At 34.4% G+C, this 27,403-nt stretch overlaps 1 long non-coding RNA gene across 6 annotated transcripts; it reads left to right on the top strand.

Moving 5' to 3' along the window:
* Positions 1–5,770: 5,770 nt before the first annotated feature.
* On the top strand, positions 5,771–26,371 carry LOC103496941 (uncharacterized). 6 transcript variants are annotated; one of them, XR_007820706.1, is made up of 9 exons: positions 5,771–5,913; positions 6,602–6,738; positions 7,019–7,119; positions 7,839–7,954; positions 8,063–8,181; positions 8,403–8,484; positions 25,075–25,538; positions 25,622–25,709; positions 25,917–26,371. It is a non-coding gene; the product is annotated as an uncharacterized LOC103496941 (long non-coding RNA). The 6 variants fall into 6 exon arrangements; XR_007820707.1 differs by lacking the exons at positions 25,075–25,538; positions 25,622–25,709; positions 25,917–26,371 and adding an exon at positions 19,381–19,943; XR_007820709.1 differs by lacking the exons at positions 25,075–25,538; positions 25,622–25,709; positions 25,917–26,371 and adding an exon at positions 10,503–10,752.
* Positions 26,372–27,403: the final 1,032 nt, after the last annotated feature.

The raw sequence follows: 27,403 nt of genomic DNA, 5'->3' as shown, positions 1-27,403 counted from the left end.
GTTGACTACAAAGAAGTCTTTGCTCCAGTTGCAAGACATGATACAATTAGATTGGTGGTCTCTTTGGCAGCCCCAAATTCATGGCTTCTTTTCCAGTTGGATGTGAAATCAGCATTTTTATATGGTGAGCTCCAAAAAAAGGTATTTGTAGATCAACCTCCTAGATTTGTGAAGGTCAGAGATGAACATAAAGTTTATAGACTAAAAAAGGCATTATACGGACTAAAACAAGCTCCATGAGCATGGTATTGTCGAATAGATGCTTATTTTACTAAAGAGGGATTTAAGAAATGTCCATATGATCATACTCTTTTTACAGAAATTGAAGATGGAAGAACATTACTCATTGTTTGATTATATGTGGATGATCTTATTTTTACTGGAAACGACAGTGCCATGATTGAGAAATTTAGGAGATCTATAATGGTTGAATTTGAAATGTCTGATCTTGAAAAAATGCATTATTTTTTTGGGATTGAAGTGGTTCAATCAGCAAGTGGAATCTTTATTTCTAAAAGACAATATGCACAAGAGATGTAGGACAAGTTCCGAATGGCGAATTGCAATCCTGTGAGCACGCCTATGGAAGTGGGTCTTAAACTTGTTCGAGATCCTGAAGGAAGGAAGATTGACAACATACTCTACAAGCAAATTGTGGGGAGTTTAATGTATTTGACAGCAACAAGACCTGATATTATGCATGTTGTAAGCATTATCAGCAGATACGTGGAATTCCCAACAGAGATGCATCTTTTAGCTGCCAAGAGGATTTTTCGATACTTGCAAGGAACTTCAGAATATGGACTATTCTACAAGAAGGGTGAAAATCAAGTTTAGTTGGTTTTACTGATAGTGATTATGCTGGTGATCTTGGTGATAGAAAGAGTACTTCTGTATATGTATTCATGATGAGTTCGGTAGCAATTTCGTGGTGTTCAAAGAAGCAACCAATTGTTACTTTGTCAACAACTGAAGCGAAGTTTGTAGCTACAACAGTCTACACTTGTCAAGCAATTTGACTGAGAAAAATACTTAAGGAGATATACTTCAAGCAAGAGGGTGCTACTAAAGTCTATTGTGATAATAGCTCTGCCATCAAACTTTCTAAGAATCTTATTCTACATGGAAGGAATAAGCACATAGATGTGAAGTTTCACTTCCTAAGGGATTTAACAATAGATGGAGTTATTGAACTTTACTACTGCAAAAGTAAAGATCAAATTGCTGATATGATGACCAAACTATTGAAGTTGCCTGCATTTCAGAAGTTACGGAAGCTGCTTGGAGTTTGTGCAATCAATAAGTCTTTAATCTTTTCTGAGAAAAATTATCAGTTTAAGGGAGGCATTGTTGAAAATTTCTTTTTATTGTTCTTTTCTTTAGACCTAACATGTTAGTGGGGTAAGTATGTGCCATCACCAGTAGTACCTAGTTTATAGGAGAGTTTGTTGTTAGTGGGGTAAGTATGTGTCATCACCACTAGCACACTAGTATTTAGTTTATATGAGAGTTTGTTTTAGGTTACTATGGACCCGTTTGGTAATGTTTCCGTTTCTCGTTTCCCATTTCTGTTTCTAATGTTTTAAGAAACAGACGTGTTTGATAACGTTATTATTTCTTATTCTCAAAATAATTAGGAAACATTTCTGGTTTAATAAGAAATTTGTGGGAACGATAAAAAAGAGTTTCTCCTCGCTCCGTTCCTATTCTCTCCTTTTGTTTCTCCTCTTCGTTCTCAGGCTTTCTTCTCCAGCGATTCTTCTTCTGTCTTTATTCTTCGTTTATTCTTCAGCCTTCTTCGTGCTTTGTTTCTTCTTCATTCTCCGACTAAAGGTATGGCTCTCAATCCCTTTTTCTCTTGCCAATTTTACTGATGGATTTTTCTTTTAGATCTATTTTCATTTTGATCATATCTATCTCATTTGTGTTCTATGTTAAGAGAATTTGAGAAATCCATGGTTTTAAAAGGGGATGTTAGAAATCCATGATTTTAAAAGGCTCTCGATCCCTCTTTCTCCTGATGGGTTTTTTTTTTATATGTTCTTTTTGTTTTTTTTTTTTTGCTGGTGTTGTGTTTCTATGTTTTTTTTTTATGGCTCTCAATCCATAATTACTATTACATTCTAGATGTCACAAAAATCAACTAAACAACTTTGTGTCGATGACATTGTTGAGATTGATGGATTAAAAGGTGAGGGACCATGGTCAAATAAGAGTGAAGCTTTGTTTGTAGACTTAATGGATGAAGAGGTTGCAAAAGGCAATTGACCAACTACAACATTTACAAAGATTAGTTGGAACTATATGAGAAGCCAACTAAATGCTAGTACAGGATATAATTATTCTCATGATCTATTGAAAAATAAGTTCAACAAATTAAGACAAATTTACAAAGACTTCAAAAAGATATTGAGTGATATGACAGAAAATGGTTGGGATCCATTATTCGGTACCATCAATCTTGAAGAGGAGCAATGGAACAAGCTTTTTAAGGTATAATAGTTGCATTTTTTTTTTCATTTATAATCATCTATAGGCGAATAATAGAGCTAAAAAGTTTTCATTTTCTATAGGTGAATAAGAGAGCTAAAAAGTTTAGAAAAAGTGATTGCCCACATTATGAAAAGCTCGTAAGGATTTTTAGAGATACTACTGCAACAGGTGTAAATGCTTGTCCGACAACAAGACTTATTTCAGATTCTGAAGATGAAAATGAAAATGATGTTGCAAGCAACACAAACGTTGGTGTTGAAGAGAATGATAAAGAAAAAAGCAAAAAACAAGATCGAAGAAATAGAGACGAATTTGGCAATTTCTTCTCATCATTCTTAGATGTATATGCTGAGAATGCAAAGAGAAAGAATGACATCCTTGAGAAAAGATCTTTTGGTTGTACATCTAATGAAGTTGATGAGAGTCAAACATCAAGCAAAAAAGATGATCTCCATGAAGAGTTGATGGAATGTTTAGATATTTTAAATACAATGGAGGATGTTGATGGAGAGGCTTATTCCAAAATATCGAAACTTTTGCACAGAGATCTTGCTTGGAGAAAGCTATTTTTGCGCATGCCTGACTCAAGGAATAGAGATTTCATAAATAGTCTTTAGATGTCACTTAGGGATTGTTTTAGGATTATGTCATCTACTTTTTAATATTAGACTTGAACATGGATATTGTATGTTTGACATTATAGTTTGGGAAAGTTACATAAATTTTCTTTTCTTCCATCTTCGTCTGTTTTAAATTTTCTTTTCTTCCATCTTCGTCTGTTTTAAATTTTCTTTTCTTCCATCTTCGTCTGTTTCTTTTCTTTTTTTTTTCAAACTGTTATTTGGTTCATCGTGTATTATTTAGATTAGAGTAGCCAAATGTAAACGATCGTCTGAAAAAACAAATTATCTAAACGATCGTGTAAAAAAAGTAAACGATTATGTAACCAAATTTTGAGCCAAATCTAAACGATCATGTACCAAAAGAATTTAAAAAATTAAATCTAAACGATCGTATACCAAATTTTGAGTCAAATCTAAACGATCGTGTACCAAAAGAATTAAAAAATAAATCTAAACGATCGTGTACCATATTTTGAGCCAAATCTAAACGATCGTGTACCAAATTTTGAAAAAAAAAAACCGTTTAGCCAAATCTAAACGATTGTGTACCATATTTTGAGCCAAATCTAAACGATTGTGTACCAAATTTTGAGCCAAATCTAAATGATTGTGTACCAAAAGAATTAAAAAAATAAATCTAAACGATCGTGTACCATATTTGAGTCAAAACTAAACGATCGTGTACCAAATATATTTAACATAACTACGTTTTATGTACTGAGATGGATTTGTACCTTTTTTGTGTTTGATTTAGGGATATACTAGTGAATTGATATAGACTTGATTCAAGATAATCATTTTGATGACGATTTTGATTCTGACAACAATGACGATGGTATCTTCATCCTTTTTACTTTATTCTACATGAGCTTGCACATGATACAATCTTCAAAATAACCATGTAGAACCTCTGCACTGAGACGACATGATTATGTGATTGAGTTGTTAAATGAAAACGATAGAAGATGTTTTGATTGTTTTAGGATGAAAAGAATTACATTCATAAGGTTTTCTGAAGATTTAAAATCAAAGACGAATCTGAAATCATCTAGATATCTTACCGTTCAAGAAAAAGTTGCTATATTCTTATTAATCATATCACATAATGAAAGCAATTGTATAGCAGTAGAAAAATTTCAACATTCAGATCATACTATTTTTCTAGCTTTTAACCTTGTTTTGAGGAAAGTTTACAAGCTTCATAGAGAAATTAGTCGTCCACCCAATATGGACACTGTACCAATGGAGATCGTATCAAATTCAAAATATTACCCTTTCTTTAAGGTAATGCGTTAATGTTTTGATTTATTTTCAGAAATATAATGTTTTGAAACATATTTGTGTTTTTTATTATCCTTTAGATTGTATTGGTGCTATTGATGGCACTCATGTTGCTGCAAGTATTCCCCAAAATGAACAAATACCGTTTCATGGAAGAAAAACTAACACGAGATAGAATATAATGTGTGTTTGTTCATTTGATATGTTATTCACGTATGTCATGTCTGGTTAGGAAGGATCAGCCAATGATTCTCGCATATGATCAGCCAATGATTCTCGCATACTTCTAGAATGTATCAAGAATCTCGAGAATAAATTTTCTATGCCTAAGAGAGGTAAATGATTATGTGTTTTTCATAACTTTAATTCCATATTTGACTTTATGATAATTTTTTGTTTGCTTTATTATATGCAAATCAATACTATCTTGTTGATTCAAGATATTCAAATATACCAGGATTTTTAGCACCATTTCGAGGTCAAAGATATCATTTACGAGATTTTAGAGAAAGGAGACATCGCCCTCGAGGTAGAGAAGAAGTGTTTAATTATTGACATTCTTCACTGCAAAATGTTATTGAACGTTGTTTTGGTGTGCTGAAGGCTCAATTTCCTATTCTTAAGCAAATGCCTCCTTACCCGATCAAGACACAAAAATATATACCGATAGCATGTTGCACAGTTCACAATTATATTAGATTGAATTGTCGTCAAGATGATCTTTTCAATGACTTTAGCAATGAATTAATGATCGTTGAAGATACACATAATTTGTCGGCCAATTTGCATAATGATATAATTAAATTAGATGTGAGTCGACAACATCTACGGAAAATGGTCCGAGTGAGAGATGATATTGCGAATCAAATTTGGGCAACATTTGAAGAATAGATATAATTTTATGTTTCTGTTATTCTTTTTATTTGTGTAGTGGGACTTCTTTGTATTAAATGATATAAAGTACTTTTGATCATTTTCATTTTTATGTTTAATACAGGACATAAATTTTTATTTAATGTTTAATTGAATTACATATGAATAAAATAAAATTAGTAAAATAAAAATAAATCTTGAAGATGAACAATCAAACAAACTATTAAATGAGAAATAATAAAAACAAAAAACAAGAAACAGTTACCAAACATATTTTCTGTTTCTTTTTCTTTTTTTAAAGAAAGAAGAATCAGAAACAGTTATCAAACATATTCCTATTTCTTATTCTCAAAAAAGAGAAAACAGAAAACAAGAATCAAGAAACAATCAACAGAAATATTACCAAACGGGTCCTATATTGCCGATGTATAGGTCATTTGATTGATTAATAAAATTAAGTCAAATATTGAATATTTTATTCTGATTTAATTAACCATTGATCTGGTCAACTGTGTCATTGCGTTGTCTTCTACTCCCATCTCAGACTTCGAGTGACCTTGAGCGCAAAGCATACAACAGAAGACGTGAAGAAGCTAACCAACGCACTCTTGCAGTGCATTAGGTTACAGAATATCTATTAATGGTAATTCACTAATATGTTCGCGAGATTGTAGGTCTTGATTTTTTGAGATCTTCCATCTGATTTCCTTGATTGTTTATGGAAATTATGGAAAAATAGTTCCTATATTTCATTCTTACACAAGAGAGAATGGTTAGGTTGCTTTGTATCAATTTTGTCTAAGCAGAAGATAAAATTTTGTATCCATTTGTAGTTAACTTCGGTACATATATATATATTCTTATTAAGCTTATGAATTTTTTATTAATAATGATTATACATATATTCTTATTAATCATATATATATTCTTCGGTGTGCAAACATTTGAGTCGGTGGGAAACTTTTTAATCCTTTATTGTTTGTGATTTAATACCACCATTGGTCTGTGTTAGCTCTGTTTTTTGTTAAAATTTTAAAAATGGGGTTTGATGTCTGTTGTGATTTTAATATAAGATGTGGTTTTGAAAAATTATGCCGGTTAAGTGAATAGATGCTGAGTTTACTTGAAAATTATGCTTTGGTGACCGTAAAAATCTGAATTGCATAAAGGATTCTTTCTCTGAAAACTCTGTCAAGCTTGGTTATTTGTTTAATAATGAGTTTATTTTGATCACTGCTGATATTCTCATTCTCAATTATGTTTGTTGGATAACGATTTTGTTTTTAATGATAATCATTTTGATCAATTTCATCAATTCATGTCGAATATAGGTGATGTTGCAGCCGATGCGTAGAAATCTAAGGCGCTTGTGGCTAGCATGCTTAATCGAACAAAGGAGCGCACAATGAGAATGCCCAAATCAAATTCGAAGCCGGCGTGGGTAAAACTTCTTGCGCAGTGTTCACAGGTAGAGTCTTGCTCAAATTCTTGATTCTTGGTTTGAAGCATGGATATTCTCCAAGTAAACATCAGCATGTCAGGATTTTTGCTCTTTGTCCACCTATGATTTCTGCAATTGATTTTCTCGAGGTCTTATTTTATAAGCTAAGTAGTGAATTGCTGCAGAGCGGGAGTTGCTTCTTTTGTTACCTCTTTTCTACCCATTGACTTCCTTTCTAGACTTCTAGTTTAGTATATCTAGCTAGGTTTCTTTCTTAATTACAAGCATCTTTTTTGCCCTCCTCCAGATTGATCAAGATTTTTCACATGAACTATCATTCGGTTTGCCTTTCCCTCTCTCTCATTTCCCTCATCGATTTTCGGTGGTAGGAGTCCAAAAACACCAAAGGTAGAACTCTTCACTCTTCTCTCTCTCATTTCCCTCACCGTCTTTCTTTCTTTGTTTTTTCTTTTTCTTTTCTTTTCTATTGTAAATCTATCACATTGAAAAAGCAGTCGTGAAGTTTTGATGGCTAAACATGTACTTTCTTCATTTATTTTCTCCAAAAAAGTATCGGCTAGAGAAAACACACTCGTTTGAACTGCTAGATCATGCTCTATATATATGAGCTTTCTTTTTCTTTCATGAACTATGTCTGCAACTCCATTTCACTCGATTCCATGTGATGAAACGTTAATATAATGTATATTATATCTAAATAAATGAAATATGATGTTTGGGAATGTGATGTTTGATGATAATAGGATGAATGTATTTCGCTTGCTCGCTATTGGGGCCTGGCTCCAAAATATGGTAAATCAGATGGCATATCTTTTTCTTTTGTTACTTTGAATTCTACATAGTTTTCTATTTCTCATATGCTGAAGTTCTTAGTTGAATTTAGTGGAAAGAAAATGTTGCTTGTTTTTTGCATTATATAAACCTGTGGTCGAAAAATTTTAATCATTAGGCAATTTTTTCTTAGAACTCTATCATCTATGAACTATTGCAGAACCTCAGCCTCCTAGTATGTGCAAACCTTTTTACTAGTCTTTTCATTTGGCCAATAGCTTGCAGTTATTTAACCCTGCTTGTTGCTTTGCCATATTTATTTTTCTGCTTTTCAGGCATTTGTATGGATATTGTTGTGACCAAGTATGAACATTGTTCATCTTTAGCACCACTGCATTTGAAATTGTTATTTCTGCGGGGCAAAAGGCTAAGAGGAAATTTTCTCAAAAAGGTTAGTTCCTTTTTAGTGCTTATACTATAGTTATTGATTTTCCTGCCACTGCCATCTAAATCATTATCATATTAACACTTCCGTAATGCCATTTACATTTACCTGGAGACCTGGATCCCGGGAGCAGGAACAACCTTGTTCCTGATATAAGTCATCTCACAGGAGAAGGAAAGATTGAGAACATGTTATCTGTTGAAATGGGATTGAAAGAACTTGCTTTCTTGAAGGTTTCTTTCTGATACATTACTCTCTCTCTGTTTTATTTATTTATTTATTTATTTTTTTTTTTGGGGGGGGGGGGGGGGGGGGGGAGGTTGTTTGGGGGATGGAGGAGGAACGTTGGGAACTTCAATCATCAAGTATAAGTCTGTTCTTTTCTTTTTCATTTCTTTTCTAAATTATGGTATATGTGGTCACCTACCTATTTCCAATTTCTATTTAAATTAAGTTTTAGCTTGCTTCGCAAAACAAAAGGTGGAGGAGGCTATTGTGCTTGCTTTCGCCCAACTGAGGCATCCAATCTCTCTCAGGTTAGTGTGAACTTGATGCGCAAGTTATGGTTTCTTGAGTAGTTTTGTCTTTTTACTTGTTGATGTTGAGTTCTTTTTTCTCTTTTCTCACCGTTGCTATGTTGAAATTGAAAGTAATCAATTCTTGTAATCAAAAACCTTTAAGCATTCAGGGCATAAATAATTTTAGATTTCTAGAGGTTTCTATAGATAGGCTATTTGACGTGAAACGAGAGTAGTGTTATTGTTTTAGTGAAAGCTTTTTTAGATCTTTGAATTTGTATTAATAACATGGAAGAGTTACAAAATTTACCCCATACATAGACCATGGGGACGAGGGATGATTGGTATTTCATTTCATTTGAAGCTTAGTAGTAAGAAGTTAAAGTGGACCAATACCCGAATCTATTACAAATATCTCAGGCCTTTCCTTTTTGTAAGTGTTTTGTATAAATTCCTTGTGTAAGGCCTTGATCGCATAACCCAACGCGATGAAGGCCTCGTGACTTGAGGAAGGATTATGCGATGAAAGATCTCTACATGGAGAAGGTTACATGGTTAAACAAACAAACAAGTTGAGGTACTTCATTGAGAATCAATAATGTAACCCAAATGTCAGTAGGTCGGCGATTGGTTTGACCCAGCCGCCCAATCCGAGTTCAGGATAAGGTATTGTCAGAAGCACGTGGAGTTTTGAGATTGGGCCCCTCTCCTCGTCGGTTAGAGAAATCATTCCGACATGAAAAAAGTCGTTGGAGAGATCTATAAATAAAGGAACTCAGGTCATTTGAAGCTGCTTTTACCTTGAATTTGTAAAAGAAGAAACTAACGAAGTATCCAAAGGATTTAAGATGCAGAATGAGAGCTCAACACAGATTCCTGAGGAGTAAGGGAGGCTTTGGTCTAGGAAGCTAGTCAACTATAAATGTGAGTGTTCTCCTAAAATGCTTCCAAACTGAAGAAAAGGGTTTTCTAAAATATGTTCAAATTCCTCGTATATTCTCTAAAATCATGAACCATATGATTTTGATTATATTTCTACACCTTTAAAATATAAGTGATTGTTAAACGATAAAGTAGTTATGGATGATTTTTTAATAGAAGCATCCTCTCTAAGTCTTATGTTGCATGATGTTATATGTGTGGAGATTGATTTTGACATTACGTCGTGAAATGATGATGTCTAGAAAATATACAAGAGTTGTTAAAATTGAAATAAGATGATTTTTGTACCCTTGTGATAAGATGTTTTATTTTTGCTATGTGATCTGGAATAGAATGTTCAATTCATGATGTGTGATATTGGATAGAATGTCCCATACTTGCTATGTGATCTGGTATGAGATGCTTTACGCTTGTTGTGTGATCTAGTGTGAGATGTCCTATTACTTATTGTGTGATCTGGCATAGGAAGGTTGCATTATGCGTAAGAAAAATGATAATACTTGTAAATGCGTCAAGACTTCTACGCATGGCTACAACTTGATAAAAGAGTGGTAAACGCTTGAGCCAAGGAGAGGGTACACTAAAACGTAATTTTTTGTGCAAAGTAAATCTATGGAATAACTCCTAGTATGCGAAAGTCATACGACACGATAAACTGAAGAATGGTTGCTTTGTATTTTGCCACAACGCCTTTTATGATAAACGATTATTTCAAATGCTTGATAAAAGATCCCACTCACTAGATGTATTTGTCTAATCCTTCAAATGTTTTCTTTCATTCCACATAGCATAGAGTACCTATGCGAGGAAAGTCTAAGTCTTGTTGCATCTTGTGTATTAGTTGTGTGAAAAATATATTAAAAGTACAAGATGTACCTGTCTTTGAATTATCAATAAAAATTTCAAGTCTTCATTTCTTGTTAAGTTTCTTGCGATTGTCTTATTAATTCCGTTTACTAGATATCCTTATCGATTTCATTGCATGGAATCTCGTGTAGAATATTGTCTAGGTGATCACATCTCCATTCCAACGCATAGAGTGAATTGGGAATGGAGCATGATTCACATAAGTGACTAAATGCTTTGCTTTCTAGGGATTTATTGAATAATAATCTCAGTGGTCCAACTCCAAGAATACTTGCTAAAGAGTATAGGTGAGATTTCTTATGTTGAGCTTATTAGTCAGAAAACTTGATTTAATGCCAAATGTGGTTACTTACTTATGAAGATCAGAATTATAAATTAAGTTAATTGTATTTTCACAATTCTCTAATGTATAATATGTATGTAGAGTATAATGTGACGTGCACTATGTTGGTAGTGATTGACTCTGTTTGAGTAGAATGATTGACTGTTTCACTGCACTATGTTGGTTCAAAGCTGCAGTGCAACATGATTGTTATGTATTTACCTACACTTTTGAGATTTTTCCTTTGGCAATATTTTAATAATTTTTATTTTTTACCACTTATATAATTTTGGCACTTATGGGTCTTAGCCGAGGCTTTTTAACCTTTTTATATCGTCAGCACTAAAGTAGAAGTGCGGCCTAACGGCTTGCTGCACTCAAAGCAAGCAGAGTCCAAAATCTCTTAATTGTTGTTAGGTTAATCAGCTTTAGTTCAAGGCCCAACCTCTCGCTCGATCTGGCAGCTCAAGCTCAGTTTCTCAATAGAAAAAGCGTGGTTGCGCTTGCTTGGTCAGCTCAATAAAGGTGCGAAGCGAAAAAGCATTCCTTACTTGAAGGCAGAAGGGAAAGAGTCTAAACTAAAGGGACGAATCGACTTCTCGGTCCAGAGGGACTTAGTTTGACACTTTGACAATGGTCCTACAACTGAAAGACCGTAGTAGACTACCTCTACGACAAGAACTGAGACGAAACGAAAGACAGACGCACATGAAGGTAGATCTATCTTATACCGGACTTAGAAGAGGTCAAACTCCCAGAAAGTGAAAGTGGAACCGCGGAGTGGGACAAAGCAGGAAAAGCCTAGGAGAAAGATCATATTCTATTAAGCTACGTAGGACGCTCCGTAGGAGTTGAGGCTCTAAGAAAAAAGGGGGAGGATGGGTCCTCTGCTCATGAAGGATTAGAAATTGAGTAGGGGGTAGGCGGAGTAAGGAGTTGACAAAGACTAAAGACTGAGTCAGCCCGGGTCAGAAAGACAGTCCCCAACAGGTTATCCAAAGATCAATGGAGTCCAATGGGACTTTTTAGTGGAATTTCTCAAATTCTTTGAGCCTTAACAGTTCTTTCGCTTCGCACCTTCGGATCGGTATCGATGCGTAGAAAGGAGAATGATGCTTGGTTGAGAAATCCGCGCCAGAAACTGAAAGAAATTTATGGGAGTTAGAAAAGACTCAAACTCCTCGTCCATTCAATCTTTCTATGAATAATTGCTTTGAAAGCAGAAAAGCTAGAAAGACTGATGAAAGAAGAAAAGAAAATATAGTGAGGGAGGGCTCGCTCGCTGTAAGCCTTGGTCGATGACGCTATCTTTCTTACTTACCCCAATCCAATCGAAGAAGGGATCCACTAGCATTCTCAGCTACAGGAAGGGCTTCTTCCACGGAAAGATATCTAGAAAGCGCACCCGAGTGTAGAAAAAGACCTGTGGATTCACACCTATCCAACTGCCAATGCTTAAAGGACATCACTATATATATCTACGATAAAGAGATTCGCACTTCCTAGTTAATCTCGTATTAATAAGAGCTTACTTACCAATCAAGAGATGAGGCAACTTCTGCCACTTATTCAAGATCAGACTCCCTTGCTCCCTCTTTCAGTGCTCATTCCTATTTATGTTCCCCAGCTTATCGTACTGACTCAGCGGGGACTTATGAAACTGCCTCCGCCGGAACAGATCGAATGACTACTAAAGAGAGAGTTTTCCATGTTACGGGGGTTTATAATGCAAACATTTCTTCTAATGAAAAAGAGTTAGGTGAAATTGAATCAATAGGGTTTGGACTCATCGATAAATCCCGCCGAGAAAGTGGAATCTTTGGAACGTCGATAAAGGGTCTCTTTTAGAATCAGTTAGCATTTGCTACACATAGACTTTTTGTGCTGTGAACTCTTTCATCCTTTTTTGGGAACTAGGGGGAGGGATCAAGCACGCCTTTCCCACGTCATCCATTTTCTTCGGACTGTGCTTTTTTCTCATTTTCTCTTTTGAAATACGCAACTTGAGTTCGTATTGCTGACAAAGACGTGTTCATCTTTGGGCTTAGATTGAAGAATACCCGCGAATAAGACTGAGGAAAAAGGTTCACAGGCGCATCCATCAAAAAAGAAGAGATAAGGCTTGAATAGGAATAACTGGAAAAAGAAAGAAAGCGAACGTCTTTGGTGCTTCGCCTTCTTCCATCTTTTTCTCAAGTGATCATTCTTTTGCCCATTTAAGGAATGGAGCCCGAGAGTCCTCAGAAATGTCAAGGGCGCGCAGCCTAGCCTGTGGATAGAGGGCACAGATCTTTAGGTTTTTGAACGATTGCCGATAAGTTCAGTTCAGGGCTCAGATATGGGGAGATAGCTTACCATTGGGTAGGTCATCATCTGAGAAGGATATGGCCATCGGTGCAGTGAGAACTCCTACATATAATATAGGTCGGTGCTTTCTACAGGTACCCGGGCATCAGACAAAAAGGGATTTCAAACTTCCTGGTGCTTAGGAGGAGTTTGTAGGAGCTCTAGGATGGATATGGAGGCTTGGGTCCTATTGAGTGAGTTGTCCTAAGAAGTCATAAGTTCTTGGCCTCTCTCTCTCTTTCTTCTTGTGTCGTGTGCTCAGGATGGGAGTACCCTACCTGACCTAAGGATTGTCCTATTGGTCGTCATCAAAGAAGTTCAAAGGTAATCCCTCTAAGCCAATATAATATGGATGTCCTTCTTTCTCCTAGATAAGAGGCTTTCCCCATTAGTGCGTGTGTATCTAGTAGCTGGCCTCCTAGTGGCTATCCTCTTTCTTTCAGTCCTAAGCTAAGTCCCTCTTCTTATGTAGGGGCTTCTAATCTAAGGTACCTCTGTCCCTGGGAAAGTCTTGGATTCATCAAAAGAGCATTAAAAACTTCTCTCTTTATCGTCCTCTATTTTCTTCGATTTGAGTATATAACATGTAACCTAATAGGATAACTAAGCAAGAATCAACGCGCGTAGTTGCGATAAAAGCCACTTCCTTCTCTTTCTTCTCTTTGTGCGCAGAATTCAGTTCTTTCTTACCAAAAAGAGTTTCCACCAGAAAAGGAAAAGCGCGCAGACCCCTCTTTCCGCCTTCCTACCCTGGACCTTTCCAGTCCTTCCTCAGGGCTCGAACCTGCTGCAATGGACCAACTCCTCATTCTTGGACCGAATGAGACCTCGATAGAAGTTGTGGACTAATATGAACTACTCCTCACTTCGCGGACTTTCACGCTCACAAGGATTGGAACCATAGACATTGGGTAATATATAAGATCAAAGGGGAATTCTTTCCTTTTATTAAAGAAAAAAAGGGATTAGATTTCTTAAGTAAAGATAAGGATAGATTTAGATAAGTTATCTAAACTTTATCTGATGAATATATTAAACCTTTTTCATATATGAAAAACTCTATCTTCCTTTTTCTTATATTAAGCTAGCTAACAACTGAACTAAGAGCTATTATTACGATTAGATTACACACGACTGTAAAGACGCGATAAAGTCAGCCACCCGGAGGAAGGATAAGATAGGGAGCACGTCAGATAAGATGATGAGGAATATCCTTAGACTTACGGGCTGGAATGTGCCGCTTCGCTTAGTCGACTGAAAGAGAATCGAAGGATCCTACTTCACTGTGAATGTCGTACTTCATCCCGTACTCTGAGCTAAAGGTCAGACTTCCTCTTTCATTAACGAGAAAAGTTCATATATGGATTTCTTTTCTTTTCTATCTCGTTCGTAAACTCAATCTTCCGCTTATCTGAGCATTGAGCCTGACTTTCTTCTTTTCTTATATAAATGCCTTTCGCTTCGCGCCTACTACGCAGCAGAACTGGAGGCAAGGAACTCATTCATATTCATTCAGCCTACTACGTCCAGATGGACTAGAATATTACGGAAAATAATAGAGGGCTCACTTCTCATAAAGGGATTTGAATCAGGTGGATGGAAGTGGGAACCTCTTTTCAGCCATTTTTCAGCCCTCCTTCGCTCCCCTATCTTTTTATGGTCTTCTTTTGCACGACTTCTAAGTGAGGGTTCTTAGAGCTTCGCGCCTTTTCTTCCAAATAGTAGGTTCTTTGAATTAATGAATTAATGAAGAAGAAAATCAATTTCAAAATCATAAGTTCATTCTAGCTTTAGCTTTGTCTTTTGGACGGAGGCATCTCAAATTTTTTGAGCCTTGATTGAACCTTCTTTCTTGCTCTGGGAGTCCTACAGATAGGCTTGGAATTGATTCCATTTTACTAAATCATTGATTTCTCAGAAAGGAGATTTTGAGATATCGGTAGTTGTCCGACGCGTAGTGGGCTTTTATTTGACTATGAAAGAGAGGGTCGCCCGCTCTCGAAACAAGGTGGTTCTCTTCCTATTGACTGATTAAGTGACTGAATTACCCCATCAAAAAAGACTACCGACATCTTCTTCTCCTGTTGTGGGAACTTCTTCCCGCGTAGTGGGACCCTAGATTCATAGTTGTTCTTGCTTGTGAGGCAAGGGCGTCCTACTTATCGTACTACTTCCTACTCAAAATTCTCGTACTAATTCAAGTGTACTCACTGAGTCAAACTAAGCAGGATTTCGAATCATATACTTTCTTTCTCATAAAAGGAATCAATGAACAAGGAAAAGAGAAATTCATGGTCGAACCATTCCCTAAAGAATTGAAGAAGAAAATCAGGCTCAAAGAATTTCTCATCTTTTTCTTAGCGAAAATGAACAAAAAGCTAGGTTTTGGGCCTATAAAGTAGCAACTTTTCAAGTCAAATGCCTGATTTTGAACTCTATTTTTGTTATATAGAAAGATGAGAAAAACTAAGAAAATGCAAGAAAAAAGACGGGAAAAGGCAATGAAAGAAGAAAGCCTATCAAAGAAATTCACAGACTTTGATTATAGTTCTAGTTTCTGGTCCGGATAAAGAGAGGAGAAAGAAAGTCAAATGCCTGATTTTTCACTCAATTATCGTAGAGTAGATAGATTCGAAAAACTAAGAAAATGCAAGAACCGAGAAAAGGTCAACTTTCTAGGATGAGTTGGATCTCAGATCATTTGCTTAAGACATGAATTCTCCTTCTTCATTCATGTCTTTTCTCTAGGACCGATTCAATTTCCTCCTCTCAATCTTCTTCTTTTCTTTTCCTTTCTCAAAGCCAGCGCCCAAAGTGCTTAGCCCTGAGTTGCCCTTCAAGATATACAGGTGCACGCGAAGCCGGTCCACGTCTGGCAGAGTATCAAGCGATGGAAAAGAATGAGTGAATATGGAGAAACTAAACTTCTCATCTCACTTGGCTAATTCCCGGTATTTTGGGCAGGAAAAGTAGGATTGGATTTTCTGAAAAAAGGAAAAGAAAGGTTCGGCAAACTCAACTCTCGGGGAGAGGGATCTCTTTCAGTTTCATCCCCCCCAGCCTAATCTAAGACGAGTAAATCAATGAAGAAATAAGCCAGGCGAGAGGCGTGAGGATCGAGCGCATAAAGGTAGGCCCGATTCCCCTCTCTGTATTGATGGGTAAGCTTCGGAGATGACATCTGAAAGAGCTTCCTCTGCTTCATCCGCTGATCCAGGTCGTCGATTCCTCTCTCTCTTAACCTGATGAAGTCAAGTCTCAGTTCCTTTAAGCCCTTCTTGAAGAACCGATCTTGGCTATTTTTTGGACCCGCAGGTAATGAATGAGAAGATCAAAAAGTTGGAAGAAGAAAGGATTTTTTGCTTAGACGTATGGAATTAGCTAAGCATTTTATTCGAACAAATATAGAACCCGAATGGATGGTTTTATGTCTATTACCTGTTCTTCCTCTCGAGTTGAGACCGATCATTCAGATACATGGGGGTAAACTAATGAGCTCGGATATTAATTCACTCTATAGAAGAGTTATATATCGGAACAATACTCTTATTGATCTATTAACAACAAGTAGATCTACGCCAGGAGAATTAGTAATGTGTCAGGAGAAATTGGTACAAGAAGCCGTGGATACACTTCTTGATAATGGAATCCGCGGACAACCAATGAGGGATGGCCATAATAAGGTTTACAAGTCGTTTTCCGATGTAATTGAAGGCAAATAGGGAAGATTTCGGGAGACTCTGCTTGGCAAAGGGGTCGATTATTCAGGACGTTCTGTGATTGTTGTAGGGCCCTCACTTTCATTACATCGATGTGGATTGCCTCGCAAAATCGCAATAGAGCTTTTCCAGACATTTTGAATTCGTGGTCTAATTCAACAACATTTTGCTTCGAACATAGGAGTTGCTAAGAGTCAAATTCGGGAAAAAGAACCCATTGTATGGGAAATACTTCAAGAAGTTATGCAGGGGCATCCCGTATTGCTAAATAGAGCGCCTACTCTGCATAGATTAGGCATCCAGGCCTTCCAACCTATTTTAGTGGAAGGACGTGCTATTTGTTTACATCCATTAGTTTGTAAGGGATTCAATGCAGACTTTGATGGGGATCAAATGGCTGTTCATCTACCTTTATCTTTGGAGGCTCAAGCGGAGGCGCGTTTACTTATGTTTTCTCATATGAATCTCCTGTCTTCAGCTATTGGGCCATTTTTGTACCAACTCAAGATATGCTTATTGGACTCTATGTATTAACGAGCTGGAATCGCCGAGGTATTTGTGCAAATCGGTATAATCCATCTAATCGCAAAAATCATCAAAATGAAAAAATTGACAATAATAACTATAAATATACGAAAGAACCCTTTTTTTGTAATTCCTATGATGCAATTGGAGCTTATCGCCAGAAAAGGATCAATTTAGATAGTCCTTTGTGGCTCCGATGACGACTAGATCAACGCCTTATTGCTTCAAGAGAAGCCCCTATCGAAGTTCACTATGAATCTTTGGGTTACATCATGAGATTTATGGGTACTATCTAATAGTCATTACTATTTCTTTAAAGATAAAAGAGTTTTTTATCCACGATAAATATTTTGTAAAAAATATTCCATTTAATTGCAAATTCATTCTATTTTTTCAATCTCGACGATTGAATAATAATAGGTTATTATGATTTCGGGAAAGCTGCTATGGTGAAATCGATAGACACGTTGCTCTTAGGAAGCAGTGCTAGAGCATCTCGGTTCGAGTCCGAGTGGCGGCATGCCATTTTTTTTTTATAAAAAAAAGTTCTATAATAGAATTAATAATTCAAGTCCCAGATATTAATTCAAATAATTGAATTGCGGGACCTTTAAATTTATTTTTTTATGATATTTTTAACTTTCGAGCATATATTAACTCATATATCTTTTTCGGTCATTTCAATTGTCATTACAATTCAGTTAATAACCTTATTAATCAATGAAACCGTAGGACTCTATGTTTCGTCAGAAAAGGGCATGATAGTTACTTTTTTCTGTATAACAGGATTATTAGTTACTCGTTGGATTTATTTGAGGCATTTACCATTAAGTGATTTATATGAATCATTACTATTTCTTTCATGGGCTTTATTCATTATTCATCTATTTGCTTATTTAAAAAAATATAAAAACCATTTAAGTGTAAGCGCAATAACCGCGCCAAGTATTATTTTTACACAAGGTTTTGCTACTTCAGGTTTTTTAACTAAAATGCATCAATCCCCACTATTAGTTCCCGCTCTCCAATCTCATTGGTTAATGATGCACGTAAGTATGATGGTATTAGGTTATGCAGCTCTTTTATGTGGATCATTATTTTCAGTAGCTCTTATAGTGATTACATTTCAAAAAGCAATAATTTATTAAATGCGTTATTTTCCTTTGATGAGATCCAATACATCAACGAAGGGAACTATTTTGTAAGAAACACTTCCTTTTTTTCTTCGAAGAATTATTATAGTCTCAACTGATTCAACAATTAGATCATTGGAGTTATCGTATTATTAGTATAGGGTTTATCTTTTTAAGCATAGGTATTCTTTCAGGGGCAGTATGGGCTAATGAGACATGGGGATCGTATTGGAATTGGGACCCAAAGGAAACTTGGGCATTTATTACTTGGACGATATTTGCAATTTATTTACATACGCGAACAAATAAAGATTTTGAAGGTGTAAATTCCGCAATTGTGGCCTCTATGGGTTTTCTTATAATTTGGATATGCTATTTTGGGGTCAATCTATTAGGGATAGGGCTACATAGTTATGGTTCATTTACATTAACATCTAATTGAATTCATTCAAGAAAGGGTCTGACTGTATGTAAGACATTGAGAACCCTTTGAATCACTACATTACTTGATTCAAATGGTTCTCACAAAAGCCAAATGTATGAGGAAGTCCAATTCATTTTTTTATTTAACTTAAGAAAAAAGACTTCTTTTTTTTATTGTGCAACGAATGATTAAAAAAAATTATTATAGTATTGTTGTTTCATTTTTTTATGAAAACTTCAAGCAAAATAATTAGATAAAATAGCTTCGACCTTGTCAACTGATAGTGAGAAAACAAAATCTGGATAAATACCAATACCTATGACAGGTATAAGGATAGAGATGACAAACAACTCTCGTGGTCCCGAATCAAAAAAATAAGAATTTTTAGCATTAAAAAGCTTGTATCCATAGAACATCTGGCGTAACATAGATAATAAATAAATGGGAGTTAATATAATTCCAATTGCCATTACCAAAGTAATTACTATTTTTGCCATTAAAAGATATTTTTGGCTAGTAATATAATTCCAATTGCCATTACCAAAGTAATTACTATTTTTGCCATTAAAAGATATTTTTGGCTAGTAATTATTCCAAAAAAGACTATTAATTCTGCAACAAAATCGCTCATACCAGGCAATGCAAGGGAAGCCATCGATAAGATACTGAAAGTCATAAATATTTTTGGAATTGGATAGCCAGTCCTCCCATTTCATCGAGATAAACCAGACGTATTCTATCATAACTTGTTCCTGCCAAGAAAAAAAGTGCAGCGCCAATAAATCCATGAGAGATTATTTGCACCCGGACTCAACTAATGAAGTGGCTTTTCTTTTCTTCTTGATGTTGAGTTTCAAAAGAGGAGAGGTTCTTGCTCGAGCTAACCGGTCTTTCGTGGAACTTGATCGATAGGAGAGGCTTTCCCGAGTTTTATATAAAAAGAGGTCTGCTATTTCGGGATCTTTCCTTAAATCGAGGAAATTATCGCACTCCTCTATTTGTGTATTAATACATTTGTGTATTGACCATTAGAAATGTTATTCTTTGGCTTTAATATTGAAAATTCATGCTATTGCAATGTTGAAGGAGAAGCCAATAAAGCAAAATTGCTTGCACTTGAGGGATAAAAATTATATTCAACATATGTATGCAACAATCACATTTGGAGTGGATTAGATAACACACTATATAATGATTATTGTGGTGGATTTGACAAGATTTATGGGAATCATTAGTATGCTATATATATATGCATGCATGCATACGCACACGAAAAAAAATGACATAACAATCAAGTTGATGGTTGGAAATTTTATGATCTTTTAAATGAATGATTCCAAATTTGCGATATGACACATTTTATGATGTCTCCCCATGTTTTGAAGGTTAATTATATATTGTATGAAGATTTTCTATATGAAAACATAGGAAATTTCTTGTGAAAAATGGAAAGGAAGAAAACCTTCATATGAATTTTTAAAAGTACAGGGGTGCCTAGCAAAGGTTGTAATGCCTAAACCTAAAATGGTTGAAAATAAGATCAAAATTGTTGATTGCATACAAATTCTTAAAAGTGTGAGGGTTCCTAGTAAAGGTTGCAATACCTAAACCTGAAATGATTAAAAATAGGACAAAAAATTGTTAATTGCATACTCATTGGTTATGCTAGCAACAGTTCTGCATATCAATTTTTAGTTCATAAATTAGATATTTCAGATATACATGTTAATATAAACATGGAATCAAGGAATGCAACATTCTTTGAGAATGTTTTTTCATACAATATGTCTTGTGAAGAAAGGTTACAAAAAGCATTCTCTTGATTCTCTAATGAATGAATCTCACAATACATTTTTATTCTTGAAGGTGGGGCTATATCTTGAAAATCTTCCAAACAAACATGTATAGCACGATTCACAATGAAAATATGAATTTATAGCTTTAGATAAGAGTGAAGAAGAAGCAGAATGACTTCAAAAGTTTTTTGGAAGATATTTCCAACTGGTCTAAACCGGTGCCTGCAATATGTATACATAGTGAAAATCAGCCAACTATTGGAAGGCAAGGAATATTATGTATAATGGTAAGTCTCGACATATACGATAGAGACATAATACAATCAGGAAACTACTCTCTAGTGGAATTATCACAATTGACTTTGTGAGATCAAAAGATAATATTGCGGATCCACTTACGAAATGCCTAACTAGGGAGTTAGTTGAAAGTTCATAAAAAAGAATGGGATTAAAGCCTATAATATGAAGTTACCCAGAGAGGCAACCCAACCTAGTTGACTGGAGATCCCAAGATCTAGGTTCAATGGGAAAATCGATCTCTAGGTAACATAATGACACTGCGTTAAAATTTTTCACCCATTCTACAAATGATGAGGTAGTGCTAGTATGGTTTTAGGGTAAGCTTCGTGCTTTTAATGATTTCTGTGAGTGATAATTATTAATAATAAAAAAAATCAAAAAGAGCATATACGATTTTCTATACAGGAATCACTTATGTGAGTGTGAAGAGACCACTTCTATGAGAATTTTAAGGCGAATTCTCTAAAATACTCATGAGACCAAGTGGTGTTCAAGGCCAAAACGAACACAATCATGAGAACAAACTTGAGATATCTATTGTGTTAGTTTACTCTAGAACGGTTGACAGTTCAAGGCATCATGTCCACTGATTAACCAAGTAAACCCAATTGATGTTCACTAGGAAAAGTTCAAAGTTTATACTACTTATCCTCATGCAAGTTCTCTATTAGAAAATATCGAACGTTTATTTTCTTCCATTTGTCAACTTACCATTTATGGGGGGATTGTTGGAATAAATTGTTATTGTTTGTGTTTCTTCATGAACGAATGTATCATGAATGGATGCATCACTTCATTAAAATCGATAACTATTTGTGTTTCTTTATGAATGGATGCATCATGAGTGGATGTATCGCTTCATGACTCATGATGCATCGCTTCATGAAAAGTGTTATAGAAAAAAGGACGCAATTTTTCGAATGGTCACGAATAAGTCTATAAATAGGTTCTTTTCTATTTTGTTGAAGAAGAGGAAAATTTTCATTATCATTTGTCTTCTTCCAAAAACTATTTTCTTTCCATTATCCACAATCTTCACGTTCGGTAGATCCACAAAGTTTTGTTCGCTGATCTTCTAGATAGGGTGCTACTCTTAGAAGAAAGGTAATATGTTATATCCTAGGAGATAATTATTCTAAAAACTCAAGCACTGAGGTGAGTAAATTTGTCTTAAGGAGACAACGTGAATTCGTCCGGCTCAGATCTATATACATATATGTTTTCCTGTTTTATTGTATTGATAATTTTCATAACAGAATCTATGGTGTCTGTTTTAAGCTGATATTGTTGGCCACATTAATATCATTTTAAACTGACATCAAAGTCCAACCGACATTAAAGAACTTTAATGACACGACCATAGATGTTGGTTTAAGATTGACTTTGTACCTCTTTAATGTCGGTTTTGAACCACCATTAAAGGTATTTTCAATGTTGGTTTTAAACTGACATCAAAACCTAACCGACATTAAAGGACTTTAATAACACTATCATAGATGTAGATTGCCAGCTGACATTAAAGCCTAGATTTGTACTGGTGATGCGACCTGTAATCAAACTTGAAATTACAGAATCGTCAAAATATGCAAATTTGCATACACAACTATAAAATAATTTTAAACAACTTCAAAATACCAACAACCACAAATTTCATATAATTTAATAAAATTAAAATGTATAAACAACTTGGTACAAAATTTGTCAACATCATTGAGAAAATGAAAATGAACTTGTAATCAAAATTACTTAAACATCAACAAGTCTTCAAGTTTGAAATAGGTTCAAGTAACTCATTCGAACTTGACGTCATATATCTTGATGATTGTTTCTTTGTCCCTATTAATAAATGAATAAAACAAAATGTTATTATTACATTTTAGATATAGAAACCAACAATATCACTTTAATTAAATTTGATAGTCAATTTAATTGAGAAAGAAAGGTTATACATGAGTGTGATAGTAGCAAGTCTCAATTTACTTCTAAGGCACTAACAACTCAAATTAAAAGAGAAAAGGAAGATAAAAGAGGATTGTAGCATAATACTAGAATTTAATTACCTGCTTTTGAGTCCTTTGTGAAAATAGTTTTTTTGAAAAGAAGCGGTAAAAATAAAAAAAATAAAAAAAATTCAAGTATCCACTTTTCCAATACAAAATTCCATTTAAAAAAATATGGTTTTAAACTAAAGGAATTATCTGAATAAAAAAATTGTAAAAATGCAACCAGTTGGTAGAGATCAAAGAAGTAAATTTCAGTTGTAGATCATCACAACTTAAATACATTATATCAACAATAATAAAGGATCTAGAAACTCTAATAATAATAAAAAGTCGGTCAAGGGTGGTCAGAAGCCACCGAAAAATAAGGGGAATGAATCCAGGGCAAAAACCAAGAAGACGAACAAGGCCAGTAAGTCAAAGGGGTCAAGCAAACCGAAAAGAAAAAACTCTTGCTTTTCGGTCCCTCTTTTAGGATCTTGTCCCTACAAGATCTTGTCCCTGCAAGTGAGCCAAATTAAACTAAGTGGATCGACTTCCTCCAGCCGTCTCTCAAACCGAGATCCAATCCACTCCTGCCATAGTTTCCCTTGAGGACACCATTGTCGCTTCTGCTAGTAAGACTGATTTTCTTTGACTTTCTTGTGTGACCTTTTTTTTTTAGTTGCTCTATTGTGGACCCTTGCTTCGCCTCAACTAGTTCTGGTAGTCATTCTTCTCTTGTGGTAAACATAAATTAGGTTAAGAAAACAAAATTAACAATAGCAAGTCGTTGTAAACAAGAATTTGGTAAACGGCCTATATGAAAGTATCAAGAACCTATAGTTGAAAATATTTTGGTGTTGAAAGAAATAGAATGGATGAAAAGAGGTAGGAAGGGAGAAAATTAGACCCACGATAGTGGGAGGCAAAATGCTAAGTCTAAAAATAGGGAGTTGTACTAAAATATAGGTCTAAAAATAAGAAATAGGGAGGGAGCATTTACCATTTACCTATTTTGTTAAAATATATATATTAAAAATTTAAATTTACCTATTTTGTTAAAATATATATATGTATTGAAAATTCAAAAATTTAAGATAACTACTCTTTTACGACTAAAATGGTAAATGTTTTTTATATAATAAAAAATGGTAAAATTATGATTTTACTTTAATCAATATAATATTAAACTTTTTTACTAAAAAAATAAAGTTACAAATGTATGAATTAAAATATTTACTTAACACATAAAAGAAGTTGTTGCAACTAATGAGTGGTACATACGATATAACATTTTTTAAAACATTATATTACTAAATAGAGGTATTTGTATTAATTTATTGTGACATGTTTAAACGTTATAAATATTTGTCGCAATCGACTCTATTGCAACCGTTGTTAAAATTGTTGCAACTTAAAATCTCAAACTACAAAGAGATATTGAAATATGGCTGGCAAACTTATTTTTTTGAAAAAAATTGAAAAAATAGTAAACATCAAGGATGGACGCTTTCCTCAAGTTATCTCTTTTCTTTATATATATATATTTTAATTATTCTTAATTATTATTGTTATTTATTATATTTTATATTCAAATGTGAGAGGTTGCTTCATGTCATAATTTCCATCTCCATTGAGAAAAGAAAATTTTCATAAACAAAAACTTTTATGAAAAAATGACGAAATATATATTGCAAAAAAGAAATGAAGCAATTAATATAAATATAAATATTAATCTTATATTTTCCTTGACGCTCGTTGCCCAACAAGAAAAACAATTTGAAAAATAAATTGCTTATTTCTTGGATGATTCATGCCCATCAAGAAAGATTTTCCTTGATGGTCGTAATTGCTCATTAACAAGAGTTTTTGAAAGGTAAGCCCATCAATGGAATTTATTCCTTGATGAGCTTTCCATAAAGGCAAACTAAATTGTTTTTCCATGATTTCTTGATTGGGCAATGTTCATTAAATAATATGATATTTTTTATTTGTATAGTTCATTAAGCACTGCTTTCTTGACGGTTTTTTATCATCAACGAAACCTCAATTCTTGCATGTGTCAACAAAATAAAAGATCTTTTCTTGACGGTCATGATTGTCCAGATAACCACGTTTTTTCCTGATGGTCTTTTATCATGGCCATCAAGAAATCAAAACTTGCATGCGTAAAAAAAAACCAAATTTTCGGTGGTATATACTTAGTAATCTATTTTGTTTTGTTTAATATTATTTTTGTATTCATTTGACAGTTACTAAGAAGATGGACATGGGCGATTTTTAGTCCAGTCTTCAAAGAATGTTGCCTGTGGTGCCCGAAATGCAATTGAGCTTAGGGCACCTCCAAAGAAGCTTCAGTTAGAGAAGAAAGAGAAGCAGACATAAGTTCATACTTTGGAGAAGCATGAAGAGAGTTGTAATATTGGTGATACCTTTAATGACCATCAGTTGCAAAACTCGAACATACCTTCCCGGTCAGCGAAGACAATAGAAGAGCATCCTCATCTTGAAGAACGTCTTTCGGTTTCACACAAAATAAACACCATCTGATATAGAAGGTACGAGCCCCCCTACTTTACACCATAAAACTCCAGTTCAGGAACAGCCCAAGCATGAGCAAGGTGAACAACCACCAAAGTGCGATCATCCTACAAGAAATAAAAATGTTGTTGCTGCTGAGAAAGAGCGCTTTTGGGCTCGAAAAAGAGCCAAAGAGGTATGAAATACTTGTCAAACTAGATTAAACTATGTAAATGTCGTTGTTGTATCAAGAATATCTGATGATTATGTTCTTAACAGTCAAATTAGCTATTAACCTTTGGCTACAACATATCATTTCTGTTTTATGGTTCGTGTGAGAGCTACAAATGAAACCCGAAGAAAGCAGGTAGTTTTATGGTTCTTTTTTGCAATATATATTTCGTCATTTTTTCATAAAAGTTTTTGTTTATGAAAATTTTCTTTTCTTAATGGAGATGGAAATTATGACATGAAGCAACCACTGAAGTTGCCCTTATAGCAAATATCAAGTTGCGATTTATGAACCTCCAGACATATTTTATTGCATTAAATGATGGTCCCTCTGTTTGTGCAGATGGAATGCCATTATTAAACTTGTGATATAGAGGCTAGAGATTGGACATAAGCACCTGCATTAGTACAGCAGACATATAAACTAGGAAGAAAATTCAAATTCTCCGAACTTTATTATGTATGAGCATATGGAAAATGATTATTTTCTTTGTTGGGACCAAAAAACTGAATGAAGCTTCTCAACGAACTGATTACAGCTAAGCAACTTTGCTTTGAAAATCCCTCCACGAGAAAGAAGGTTCCCAGTTTTGGAATACAACACGAATCTTTGTGAACATATTTCTTATTAAAGTGTGCACATTGATGAACAATGAAAGCAACTCAAGTTCGCTGGTGGTATAATGTTGAAAAAATCGTTTTACAATTCTAGGTACTTGTAAGTTTCGAACATAATTACTTTTTTTTTTTCTTTAGTAATCAATTCTAATCAGAAAAAAAGAATATTTTAAGAAAGTGAGGATACAATTTTTCATAATCAACATTTTCGAATTTCATACATTTTATTAACTTAACGTACATTTTCCACCCATTCCATCTGTATGTTGGTTTTTAAGTCAAATTTTTAACATAGCTCTACTGGATATATACCATATACCCTTGACCAAGAAGCTCCATTTGGGTTGACGATTACATATGAACCAACTTGGTAAAGAGAATTTGTACTGTAGCCTGAGCCTCAATACTTAATTTAGTATAATAAATGTTTGGTTCGGTTAAAGACAATTGGAACATTGCTTACCTCTTCAGGTGGTGTTGTGGGACTGTAGAGTCCTTCATTTAACGTCCATTTGTGATATGTGTCATATAAGTGGCTTTGGTATAGTTACGTGGTTTCATGCCTTCAAATCAAATAAGGTGGGCTAAAACATTTTCTTTTGATTACAGGGAACGAGCCGAGATTTATCAAAATTTTGACTTTCTCTCTTGGGATGTAGGACTCCATATCTAATGGAGGAGTGCTATAGACTTGGGCTTGCTTTAAGTCAAATTGGACCTTGGCTTGGGTCACTATAGAACTTTAAAAAGAAATTATTCTTTTGTTTTAATGATTATATTACTTGCGATGTTTTTTACTTTATTTTCTATCCAAATAAAAAGGGTTAGATTTTAAAATATTACTCAATAATTTTGTTATCTCAAATGACTAAAATTATTGAGTTATTGAAATATCAGAAACAAAAGTATTAGATTTTAAAATATAGGGATCAAATATATAAACTAAATCCAAAATTTAAATATCAAAAAGATATTTTATCCTATAGTGCAGTTTTGCCAAATAAAATAATTATTCATTCTTTTCTATTTATATTTGTTTTGCTAGACTTATTTTGGATTGGAAGAGTTAAACCTCTATGTCTCTTTCTGGTAAATATCTAAGAACTCTTCTTTTAAACAAAATGAACACTACTAGCTTCAACATCTTTGTTTAATCCGCCAAAATAAAAATAATAATAATAATAAATAACTTCTATCTCAAATGCATATTCA

Source organism: Cucumis melo, chromosome 5, assembly GCF_025177605.1.
Source record: "Cucumis melo cultivar AY chromosome 5, USDA_Cmelo_AY_1.0, whole genome shotgun sequence".
NCBI classification, from domain to species: Eukaryota; Viridiplantae; Streptophyta; class Magnoliopsida; order Cucurbitales; family Cucurbitaceae; genus Cucumis; species Cucumis melo.
The sequence above is the reverse complement of the archived record's forward strand: the minus strand, read 5'-3'. Positions and strand labels throughout refer to the sequence as shown.